This window comes from Symsagittifera roscoffensis, chromosome 1 (assembly GCF_963678635.1).
Source record: "Symsagittifera roscoffensis chromosome 1, txSymRosc1.1, whole genome shotgun sequence".
In the NCBI taxonomy this organism is placed as follows: Eukaryota; Metazoa; Xenacoelomorpha; order Acoela; family Convolutidae; genus Symsagittifera; species Symsagittifera roscoffensis.
Window position 1 is genome coordinate 5,531,042 of NC_087062.1, and position 12,670 is coordinate 5,543,711.

Sequence of the window (12,670 nt, forward strand, 5' to 3'; positions counted from 1 at the left end):
TCTATAATATGTCCAAGGAATTTTACTCGTGATAGAAAAAGAAGTGATTTATCCGAGGCTGTTTTTATGTTTTCGTGTGATAGTATTTGATGATATTTTTCCTAGACAATGAATATTTCGTCTTTTGTTTGTGATTGCATAAAAACTTCCTCCGAATATATGATTGCACTTTTATTGAGTATTAGTGGTCCAAAAAATTTACTCATGAATGCTGAAAATGCTGCTGGTCCTATGGAAATTCCATAGTATAATCTGTTGAATTCGTATTGCTGTTTTCTAATAACGAAAAGTGTTAATCATCGGGATTGATTGTCTAACGGCATTTGATTATATGCACTATTCTTATCTGCTGTTGTGAAATATTTACCGGTTATTTTTGTGAGAATTGATTGAATTGATTCGATAGACCAATTATATTTCGATTCATCAATGAAGGAATTCAGCTATCTTGCATCTAGAACTGTTTTTAATGATTCTCCTTTTGCTAAAACGATAAAAAGGTTTATGAACGTAATACTTTTTGGGTGTTCTTCTTTTTTTAGCGGAGGAATGATTTCATATTGTTTTACTATTTCAAGTAATCGGTTAACTTTGTCTTGTAAGTGAATTGGGACTTTACTTGCTCGTTGTTTTTTGCAAACTGCATCAGGTTTTAGAAATCATATTAGTGTTGAGTTTATTTTTCCAACAACAAATTTAGATATTGCGAAATTTTTTGGGTATTTTAATAAATGGTCATTTAATTGTCCAAATTCATTTTGTGTTATCTGAGAGTGTTGTAAATTAAAAATTATTATGAATTTTTGTTGCTCTTCCGTGTATTTTGACATTTGAATTGTTGGTATAAAATAGGGTGTTTTTTTGAAATAATTTGTGTTTCGTTTTTCATTAATTAATATATTATGAATTGATATTTCTTCGTTTAGAGTTGTTGATTGACATATATCTAATGGTTTTATAATTTTATTTAATTTATACGCTATTTCTTTTGTGGGAGAAATTGTTGCGCTAATTTCACAATAACCTAGTAGTCTTAGAGGTGGGGTTATTTTATATGGAGAAATGTTATGAATAAAGGTTAAAAAATCATATCTGAGTTTGAGTTTTTCATGTATTTGATAGAAGGAATTGTTGCTCGGAAAAATTTATGAATTGATCTGAATTCGAGATCAGACATAAAGAGATGTTGCTGATTTTGTTCTTATCATATTGGTTAACTTGCTTGAGCGAGAAGTTATAAATATTACCTGATAGTGGTTTCAGGTGTTTCCGTTCCTGATTGTATGTGGGATAAAATTTAGAGAAAAATGGTGTTTGTTTGTTTAATCTTTGAAAAAAATGTTCAAATTGTGTTTTTCATTCTTGTGTATTTATCTTTCATTTGAATCCTGCTATTTAAGATATTTATAGTTGGTATAATTTTAGTAATAAAAAGTACTCCAATGATATTAGATTTTATATCTGTGATGGGGAAGGTTTGTTTAAATGGTTTGCTCATGAGTTTGTTTTGTACCATTGTTCGAGTGGGAACAAGTAAAAGTTGGATTTTTCAATATTTCGTTAAGGTTGATCCTTGTGTGGTTGCTAGTTCGCTTGTTGTTTTGAAGGGTATTATTTTTGGATGTAGAACTTTTATTTGAATCCAAGTGGGAATTTTGATGATGTTTGATTCCGCTCCGGAACCTTTTAAAAAATCTATTTCAAGGTCTGGTGTTTGAGATTGTTTGCATTTTGGACTTTCTAAAAGAGGTAGGACTGTCCAGATTTTTTCTGCGGTTCTTGTAACTGCGGTTCTTTAGCTATGTTTTGATAAATTTTATTTGTGTTTGAGCAATCTGTGGGATTTTCTTCTGTTATTTCTTCTACTATTTTTTCTATTTTTTCCTTTGTTTTGTTAATGGTTATAGGTCTTGTATTATAGTTTAAAATAATTTGATCATGGTTTTGGTAGATATGGGAACATATTGGTTGTTCGTGCATAATACGTTCGTAGTCATTTTCAACATGTTTCAGGTTAATTGAAACTGTATTTTCTGGGTCTTTTTCACTGTCTGTGGATTCGCAATTGACGTGATATAATTGCAATTCTGTGCTTTCGTTATTGTTTATACCATTGGGGTCTGGTTGAGTTTCTTCAGTTGCTTGTACCTGATTGATTTGCCTTTGATGTTTAGATGTGCTACTCCTATTATTTTGTTGTGAGTTTTGATATTGTGTGTTATTCCTATGTGGTGACTGAGAGTAGTTTTTTTGTCTATGGTTATATATTTGAATTTCTGTTCTGTGAATTATTGTGTGATCTAATTTGATAGTTGTTATATTTTGATCTAAAATAGTTTATCTGTTGTTAGAATAAACGCGTGATCTATTATTATGGTATCTAGGTTTTTGAATAGTTTCTATTCCTATCGCTGGAACAACTTTATTTCTTTTGTATGAAGAGTTTCTAGATCAATTTTTTGAATAATTTATATTTCTAGAATTTGAATGGTAACTGGCATCAACCGAAAATTCGTCGGTTTGAATTTGATCTTGCATAGTTATTTCGATATTGACTATTTCGACAATTTGATTGACTATATATGTTTGATTGTTATTGTTTCAACTATTTCTTCGCTAACAAATTGTGATGTTGTTTGTATATCTTTTTGTCTAAGATTTCTTGTTCCATTTCAGTTGTCCGCTGGAACAACTTTATTTCTTTTGTATGAAGAGTTTCTAGATCAATTTTTTGAATAATTTATATTTCTAGAATTTGAATGGTAACTGGCATCAACCGAAAATTCGTCGGTTTGAATTTGATCTTGCATAGTTATTTCGATATTGACTATTTCGACAATTTGATTGACTATATATGTTTTGTGAGAAATTTAGTGATTTTTTTTGATATGGTGATCATCCTCGATAGTTTGGATTATAAGGTGATAGTTGTCTTAAGTAATTTGAGTTATTTAAAAGTGTCTTTCCTGAACTATTATTACTATGAAATTTTTTTGTTTGGTAAATTTTGATCTTTTTTTGATGAAATGATTTATTTGGTGGTCTATATTTTTGTGGTTTTTTCTGGTTATCCTGTTGTTTTTGTCTGCATTAGGCAATGTTGTGTCCGAAACATCGGCAATAATTACACCAATTTTTGAATGACGGTTTGCCTTTAAAATTTGGGTTTTTCTCATAGATGATCAAGATTTCGGCTATTTTTTCAGATAGTTCTGTATCAGAGTCGTTAATATTGTTTATTTTAATTGTGAAGTTGTGGATTCGATGTCGTTGACATATTGTAACTTTACGTTTTCCGTTTATTCTTCGTTGTAAAATTTGGTTGAATAGGTGAAATGCTTCGTTGTGCTTCTGCCGTTGTTATTGTTTCAACTATTTCTTCGCTAACAAATTGTGATGTTGTTTGTATATCTTTTTGTCTAAGATTTCTTGTTCCATTTCAGTTGTCATGATTTATAAAATTAGAGTTTAAATATTATTTCCTGTTCTTTCAGGAAAGATTGAAATATAGTTTAAAGGTTTTGCGTCAATTGTAAGTGGGTATACTCTAACATAATCTTTGTGAATAGAGATCGTGCTAATTGCTTGGCTTGATATATTTTTTGGTATTTTAATAAAAATTCATGAGACCATTCAGGGTCCCAAACATAATCTGATTGTTCTGCTAGTACCGTTTCCGTCATCTGTATTTCGTGATCTAAAATTTTTTCTTGCTTGTGCAATAAGTTCAGTATTATGAAGAAAAATAATTAATTATGAACCAAGCTAAGATTTTCTTGTCGTATTTCTTGTCGTACAATTTTATGTCGAGATGTTTGAGTCGGTGAATCGCTTTGAGCTTCTTTCAATTCTAATATAGATATATTACTATAGATAAGTGAGAATACATCATTTGTGAAAAATGAGTTTGCTCTTTGTGAGCTTCGATGTTGTATGCTTTTGATGTCTTGTGTAAAAACATTTGAAAATTCAAAACCTAGGTCATCAATTTGTATGAGATGTCGGTCATGAAAAGTTTTTGGTTATTTGATTTCTTTTGTGCAGATTCTATATTGTGATCTGAGACTACATATACCTTTGAGATAGTAGCCAAGAAGTTGTCTTTTGATTTTTACGTCTGGAAATTCTCTTGTGCACGATTTTTCTTTATTTTTTGAATAAAGTTGCGATTGAATTTTGGCAAAATGGTACCTGTCCTCGGGCGTCAGTTAATGAATGTCATAAAAATGGAAGCACTGAATCTTCTAAGTTATCTTCCTTTCTGTGTCATTTTTGTGTTCTATGACTGTTAGCGTGGAATTTTGAATGTCTCTTTTTGGTTGATTCCAATTGTTTAAACGTATTGGTTTGTTTTTGTAGCAATTTTTTATTCTTCGTTTCGCTTTTATTGATGCTGTTGACGTGGTTACTGAATCAGTGAATAATATTTGATTGTCAACTTGATGGTTTTTATTTATTGAGTCTTTTAAATTGTGAAGTTCTTTTATTGCGGTTGTTTCTGATTCTGAGACTGCGTTTCTTTGTTTCGAAAATCTTTTTCCAAAATTTTGTTTTTTATTGTTAATAATTTTCTTTCTTAGTGTTTGTCGTTTTGTTCTTATGTATCCTACTGATTGTCTTTGTGGTGTGATTACGCGGTCGTATCTTTCGTCGTTAATTAAACAGTTGTGTATTATAATTTGACGATATAAAGTTGACTTTTTGTTATTTCATGTTGCTGTAAATAATATGGCAGTAGAATTTCGTTATGCCTTTGAGTTGGTTGTGGTATGATTGTGTATTAACTAGGTTTTGTTGTTGAAACTGTTTGTTGGAAGATGTTGGTTTATTTCTAGGTTGACGTATTTGTTCATTTTGTGTGTATGGTTCGAAAATATCTGGTCGGTCAATACTGTAGGAACAAGGTCTTTAGCTTGAATAAAATCGTTGATAATTTTGATAATAGTATTTTTCATCATATGATGAAAACTATTTTGTTGTATAATATTGAGTTTGATTTATGGTATGCTATTTATTTGTTTTATTTTCATTTTGTTGAAAATACGGGTAACTTTCACTTTGTTCTTGTGAGGATTGTGGTTGATCATGAAAATTTACTAACTTTGAAGTCGTTTGGGGTATGTTTTTGATTTTGTGAAAATAAAAAGATTATAGTATTCTTTTTTGAAGGTTTCGTTCTTTTTGGTCCATTTAAATAGTTGTAATCATGTTCTGCAAAATTATTTCTATGTGATGTTTGTTGTTTGTATGATGGTTTTTTACTGGTCGAAACGTTGGATAACCCATTTGTGAATATTTGTGTGCAGCAGAGGATTTTTTTGTGGATTGTATACCTGTTTGTTGTAGCGTTAGATTTTTTAGTTTTGGAGTTGTAAAATTTGGTTGAATAAGTGAAATGCCTCGTTGTGCTTCTGTCGTTCTTATTGTTTCAACTATTTCTTCGCTTACAAAATGTGATGGAGTTTGTATATCTTGTTGTCTAAGAAATCTTGTTCCATTTCAGTTGTCATGATTTAAAAAGGTAGAGTTTAAACTATTATTTCCTGTTCTTTCAGGAAAGAATGAACTATAGTTTAAAGGTGTTGCGTCAATTGTAAGTGGGTATACTCAAACATAATCTTTATGAATAGAGATCTTGTTAATTGCTTGGCTTGATATATCTGTTGGTTTTTTAATAAAAGCTTCATGAGAACATTCAGGGTCCCAAACATAATCTGATTTCTCTGCTAGTACGGTTTCGTCATCTGTATTTTGTGATCTAAAATTTTTTCTTGCTTGTGCAATAAGATCAATATTATGACTAAAATAATTGAATATGAAACAGGCTAAGATTTTTTAAAAATCGTGTTTAACATGTTGTGTTATGTCATTACTTTTTAGATCTTCTCCGATTGCATTCAAAATTTTTGAAAATGTGTGAAGTTGTTGTCGTACAATTGTATGTCGAGATGTTTGAGTTGGTGAATCGCTTTGAGGTTCTTTCAATTCTAATATAGGTATATAACTATAGTTAAATGAGAATACATCAATTGTGAATAGTGAGTTTGCTCTCTGTGAGCTTCGATGTTGTATGCTTTTGATGTTTTGTGTAAAACTTTCAAAAATTCAAAATCTAGGTCATCAAAACGAGATATCTGTCGTGAAAAGCTTTTGGTGATTTGATTTCTTTTGTGCAGATTCTATATTGTGATCTGACACTACATATACCTTTGAGATAGTGGTCAAGAAGTTTTGATTTTTACGTCGGGAAATTCTCTTGTGCACGGTTTTTCTTTATTTTTTGAATAAAGTTGCGATTGAATTTTGGCAAAATGGTACCTGTCCTCGGGCGTCAGTTAATGAATGTCATAAAAATGGAAGCACTGAATCTTCTAAGTTATCTTCCTTTCTGTGTCATTTTTGTGTTCTATGACTGTTAGCATATAATTTTGAATGTGTCTCTTTGGTTGATTCCAATTGTACAAACGTATTGGTTGGTTTTTGTAGCAATTTTTTATTCTTCGTTTTCCTTTTATTGACGTGACGCGGTTTCTGAGTCAGTGAAATATATTTGATCGTCAACTTGATGGTTTTTATTTATTGAGTCTTTTAAATTGTGAAGTTCTTGTATTGCGGTTGTTTTTGATTCTGAGACTGCGTTTCTTCGTTTCGAATAATAAATCTTTTTCTAATAACATGTTTTTAATTTTTAATAGTTTTGTTTCATAGTGTTTATCTTTTTGTGTTTTTATGTATCCACTGATTGTTTGTGTGGTGTGATTACGAGGTCGTATCTTTCGTCGTTAATTAAACAGTTGTGTATTATAATTGTTTGGTTGTTTCCTAAAGTGTCTCTTGACATAAGGTTTAGGATGATGGATGCAAAGTTTGGATTAGTGATTCTAATGTCTTCAACTGTTAGTTCTTACGATTTTTTGTGGTTAGCTTAACTTTGGTCGTATTTGTTGGGTTGGAGAGAAAAGAGTATATCGATTTGTAAGAATGATTTTTACTTTTTCATGAATAATTCTAAGTTAAGATAGACTTACCTAATCTTACTTAGGGGTTGTGATTTGTGATCAAGAGTTGGAGATTATTAAATCAATCCACAACGTTCAGGTATTATTAGAATGCAAGCAGTTCGTTACGATTTTACGATTTCCTAAGTTTAAGTGTTTTAGTCTGGGGCATCTAAGAGGAGGTTGATCAAGTGAAGGACGAGTAACCGAAGTTCTTCACTGTTTATCTCAATCAAAATGGTAAGCTTTCGAAAACTTTCTGTAAATCCTGGGTCATTGATAAGGGTTGGGTAGTGAATTGACGTTTGAGGTCGTAAGACACTAAATAAATTGGGAGGGCGAGTAAAAAATTGTTCTATTTGATCCAAAGATCGACCTTGATGATCAAAAATTTAGGGATAATTTAATTTAATTTAAAGGTCCAAGGGAAGCCTTCATGATATGTTGTTTAAAATGAACTTAATTTAAGTGAAAACAAGGATAAGCCTTGATAGCTTATCAATAACGGGTTAGGGTTAAGTTTCAGTTTTGATGATTATTAGTTTTTGAGATTTGTTTTTATGTTTTAGGTTATGAACCTGGGATGAAGAGATGAATTATATAGCGATTCATGATTTATACTAACTAAATTTTGTTTTTTTACTTTCACTAAATATTTTTTCAAGATGTTTTTCAATTTACAGTTGATTTAAGGAAAACGAAAAGTGTTGTTTTTATCAGCCGTTATTGTATAATTAGTAGATTATCAAAGATGATTCTTCAAACTTTTATGTCAAAAAAAGAAAATTTATATTTATTGCTGGTAGTATCCTAAATATAAAAGTTTGATCTGATTTTTGTCAGACGATCATGAAATTGATTAGTAGATTTCTTCCTAGTCTTATGTCGTCTCTTAATCGAGGTCTTCTTCCAATACCGGGTAGTTCTCGTATTGTTCGGAATGTTGGATCTGATCTCTTGAGTCGTAGAGACATATTTACTAAATTTTTGTCACATAACATTTTTGACTTGTTGTATTAGTCTAATTCTAATCTAATTTTTGTCTAAGTCTAGGTTAGTTAAGGTCTGTTCGAGACTTTTGGTCGCACCAGATGAAATATGTACAAATGACTATACTCAAAGAGTAATTTCAGATTAGGTACACCTTCTGCTCGTGACGCTCGATCTTATTTTCGGCCGGATAGATTCGTGCAACTTCTTAGTCTAAAACTGATCATAATTTTACTCTAATATCTCTTAGTCTCAGTAGATCTAGTGTACACCGGTTTACGCGAGTTAGTTCCAGAAAGAAAACAACTGTATTCTAAAATTAATTTAAACTGTTCTGGTGTTGAAACTACAAGTAGTTTCAACACTTACAAAAAAAGGGGTTGTTAGTTTGATTGAGTATGATTGGTTAGTTTTTAGTTTTTTATAGAGATAAAAAATATATCATAATAATAACCAATGATAAATCCTAGTTTAGATCCGGTTCCATAACCCCTCCCAACTTTGTCCCCCCCCCCATCCGCGTTTGCCCAAACCCACTCCTCCCACTTCCCTACGTTTAACCCTACGCTCACCCCTATGTTTGCTAAAGTTTATCCCCAACCCCCCCCCCCCCAAGTTACAGTCCCCCTACCAGTTTGCTTAAATTTTTCAACGGGGACGGGGGAGGGAGTATACTAATTTGTTCAGGTTGCCCTCCCGCCAACTTTTTTTACACAAATCCCTATCACCCACCCACACACCCACGTTCAGTAAACGGGGGGGGGGGGGGTAAAGCTAAGATGGGAGGGTTGGTGGGGGGGGGGGTTTGGTTGTTTGGTGGGGGAGATAAACAGCGGGACTTGTAGGGAAAACGGGGGGGGGGGAACGGTGGTTGTAAACAGGGAGGAAAACGGGGAGGGGGGATAAACGGGGTATATAAGACAAAAATCATGAAAATTGAAAAGTGAAATGTAAGATTTTATGAAACCTAATAAAGCAACTGCACTAAACAGGAATTGCGATAACTTTGAAAAACGTTGTAAATTTTATGACTAACATCTCAAAAAAAATCCATTATAATTGATTATAACCGATTATAAGCGATTATAATGGACTCTTTTGGTGAAAAAAATAATGGATTTTAATCCTTTTTTAATCGATTATAATCTATTATTATCGAAATTTATTGAGACAGACCACGAAAAAACAATATAATCGATTATTATCTATTGAACTCCGGTGCGGGTAGTACTACTTTTAGCAAACTCTTGTCGAGGTGCTCGTTTTGTTCTCACTTTCCAAATCAAAAGTTCTATGTTTCGACGGTCTCGACTAAATTACGGAATGTTTCGACTTTTTCGACCAAACATCATTATGTTTTGACTTTCTCGACCAAATTTTGCTATTTTTGGACTTTCTCGACCCAAGGAAAAAAGAGTTCGATTTAGTTTGACCCAATTCAGATATGTTTCCAACAAAGTTCGATATGTTTCGATTTTCTCGACCGACATTTTTTAATTTTGGTTGTTCGGCGCCGCATAGATATGTTTCAAATTTCTCGACCAAAAATGGCTGTTTCGACTGTCTCGACGTTCTCGGCAAACAAAAAAAACTCCAGTATTTATATAATATATCAAAGATTTGTTTCAATCAGTGTGACTATCTATGTAATGATTATGTCAACTCTCTTGATCAGAAAAATGTTAGCTTGTTTTTTAACTGAGTCTGTTGTCAAGTAAAAAATATTTTGGTTTCCTGTGGCGGTGCTGTATATGATCAGCAAATATGCTGTTCGATCTGACTGGATTTTAAAAACACATATAGTCTGGATTCTTTTGCTAATTACAACTGCTTTACAGCTCCGCAAGCTTAAAAAAATAACAACAACAAAATCCAATTTTTAGTGATATTTAGTTTGTGTCGACTTTGTTTGACCGAGTGGACTTTAAATTTCGACTGTGCTCGACCTGTAATTCAACTGTGCTCGAATTAATTTTCGAATGAACTCAACATATGTTTTGATTCTGTTTGTTCTATGTTTTGATTTTTGTGACGGAAATCGGGAAAGTTTCGACTTTGCTCGTCCTATGTTTCGACTGTACTCGACCTATATTTCAACTGTACTCGACCTATGTTTCGACTGTGCTCGACTTAAGTTTTGAATGTGCTCAACATATATTTCGATTCTGCTCGACCTATGTTTTGACTTTTGTGACCGAAATCGGGAATGTTTTGACTGCGCTCGGCTTATGTTTCGACTTTGAGTTCAATGGTGCTATGATTTTGTGTTCGACTTTGTTCATCCTCTGTTTCGACTGTGCTCGATCTATGTTTCAAATGCGCTCGACCTATGTTTCGGTTGTGCTCGACCTATGTTTCGATTCTGCTCGACCTATGCTTCGACTTCGAGTTCAACAGTGCTATGAACTTGTGTTCTACAGTGCTCGACCTATGTTTTGATTGTGATCGACCTATATTTTGACTTTTGTGACCGAAATCGCTAATGTTTCGACTGTGCTCGACTTATGTTTCGACTTTGAGTTCAATGGTGCTATGATTTTGTGTTCGACTTTGTTCATCCTCTGTTTCGACTGTGCTCGATCTATGTTTCAAATGCGCTCGACCTATGTTTCGGTTGTGCTCGACCTATGTTTCGATTCTGCTCGACCTATGCTTCGACTTCGAGTTCAACAGTGCTATGAACTTGTGTTCTACAGTGCTCGACCTATGTTTTGATTGTGATCGACCTATATTTTGACTTTTGTGACCGAAATCGCTAATGTTTCGACTGTGCTCGACTTATGTTTCGATCGTGCACGACTTATGTTCCGACCATGTTCGATTAAAAATTCTATTCTTCTCGACCGCGCAATCTCAGTCACAAAGCTGCATCTGCTCGACTTTCAAAGTCGACACATAAGCCGAGCAACTCGACCCTGAAGCAAAATCTTAAATGTTTCAAATGACCTCAATTTTACGAAGGAAGGTTATCACGTTCGATCCGCCAAATAACTTAACTCTGATTTAACCTCAGAACCTTGATAATTTCTCCTTGAAAATGAACATTTGTGGAAAAACTTTTGTGTTGTTTTTTTTCAATTTTCAGGAAAAAATAGAATATTTGCCCTCTCAGCACCTCCGACTTTTAACAAGCCTTTTTTGACAAAAATATCATTCGAAATTACTGTTGAGCGACAAATAGTCCAGCTGCAACTTTTCGGTAGCGTATGACTTTTCCAAAGAGTCTCTTCCGCGATTGTGGGATTAATGTGCAATAACTCTATCAAAGCTATGCCCCAGCCGTAAAATTAACCCCGCGTAGGAAAAATTATTCTAAGACTGATGCAACATATTCGGTGCAAATAATTAGCTGCTAGATGGAATAATTTTAATTGGCGTTTGCCCCCTGCAGGCTGGAAATAGATTGAAAAAAAACCAGACTGCTTGTACCAGGCTAAGCCCTGAGTGTTCCAACTGCCTTTTAAGGTCTATAGAGCAGTAATAACCATGAAAAAAATGTAATATCATCCCCCACACGTCATATAAACTGCAAAAGTGATAGATTTTGCTCCTTTTAACAAATCGATTATGGTAAATAAGCTTCTTTCAACAATTTTGGAATGATTTCAAAGTGGATTAATTTTTCGCTTACGCGTTATTAGCGCGCAATAATTGTCCCAGAATGCACAAAATGGCAATCTTTAACCCCCATAGCTTTACGAACAATTATCACATGTGAAATATTGTTTCGAGTTTAAGCTTGCGACCACAATACTTTTCGATGATATAAAATAATTCTGTCGAAATGGCTAGGTAAAAGTCAAAACATTGTTGTGAAGAAAAAAACCCACCCCGAGCACAATTATTCCGTTAGCTTCGTTACGAAAGTCGAAACAACAAGACTATTCGTATATCAGGGCAATGACTTGAACGTTCCGACTGCTGCTTAATCCATATCGAAAATCTTTTCGCAAACGAAAGTAATGAAAAAACCATAAATTTTGGACAATATCGAAGATCAAGTGCGGAATTTTGAGTCGTATGAAATCAATACGACCACTTAGCAAGCCTCATGAGTTAAGTTTTTTGTGTAACTCATAGAGTAATTTCGTTTAGGGTACACCGTCTGTTCGTCACGCTATCTTATTTTCGGCCGGATAGATTCGTGCAACTTCTTAGTCTAATACCAATCCTAATCTTACTCTTATATCTACTAGTCTCAGGGTGTTTAACTAGTAAGTCCTCTACTAGGCTCAATAGATCTAGAGTATACTTGCTTATTGCGATTGCTAAAGTTCTCTCGGGAGAGGTAACTAATTTCTAAGTTAAGTTCAAATCTCTCTGGTGCTGAAATTATAAATAATTTCAGCATTTAAAAATAAGTGGGTTGTTAGTTAGATGGATCATGATTGGTTAATATTAAATTTTTTATAGTGATAAAATATCTAATTTATGACCAATAATGAAATATAGTTTAGATCAGGTTTCCACGCATCCGGGGTTTACAGAGTTTTTTTAGATTTAATAATCTTCTTTCTGCAAGTGGAGGATGGATGATGATCGTTGATATTTGGCGAACATCATTTTCTTATTCTGCTCCTTGAGAAGAATGCTCCAGGAAGCTAGAGTCATCGACATGAAGTTGCTAGCTGTCCCTTCTACAAAGGCTTTGATCCCCAACGAAATCAACCTGATTTCCAAAT

General features: G+C 33.2%; 1 protein-coding gene across 1 annotated transcript in view; it reads left to right on the forward strand.

The window, feature by feature from the left end:
* LOC134842953 (uncharacterized) overlaps window positions 1–12,670 on the forward strand; it is a 319,805-nt gene that overhangs the window by 244,995 nt on the left and 62,140 nt on the right. The gene's annotated exons all lie outside the window — the stretch shown is intronic.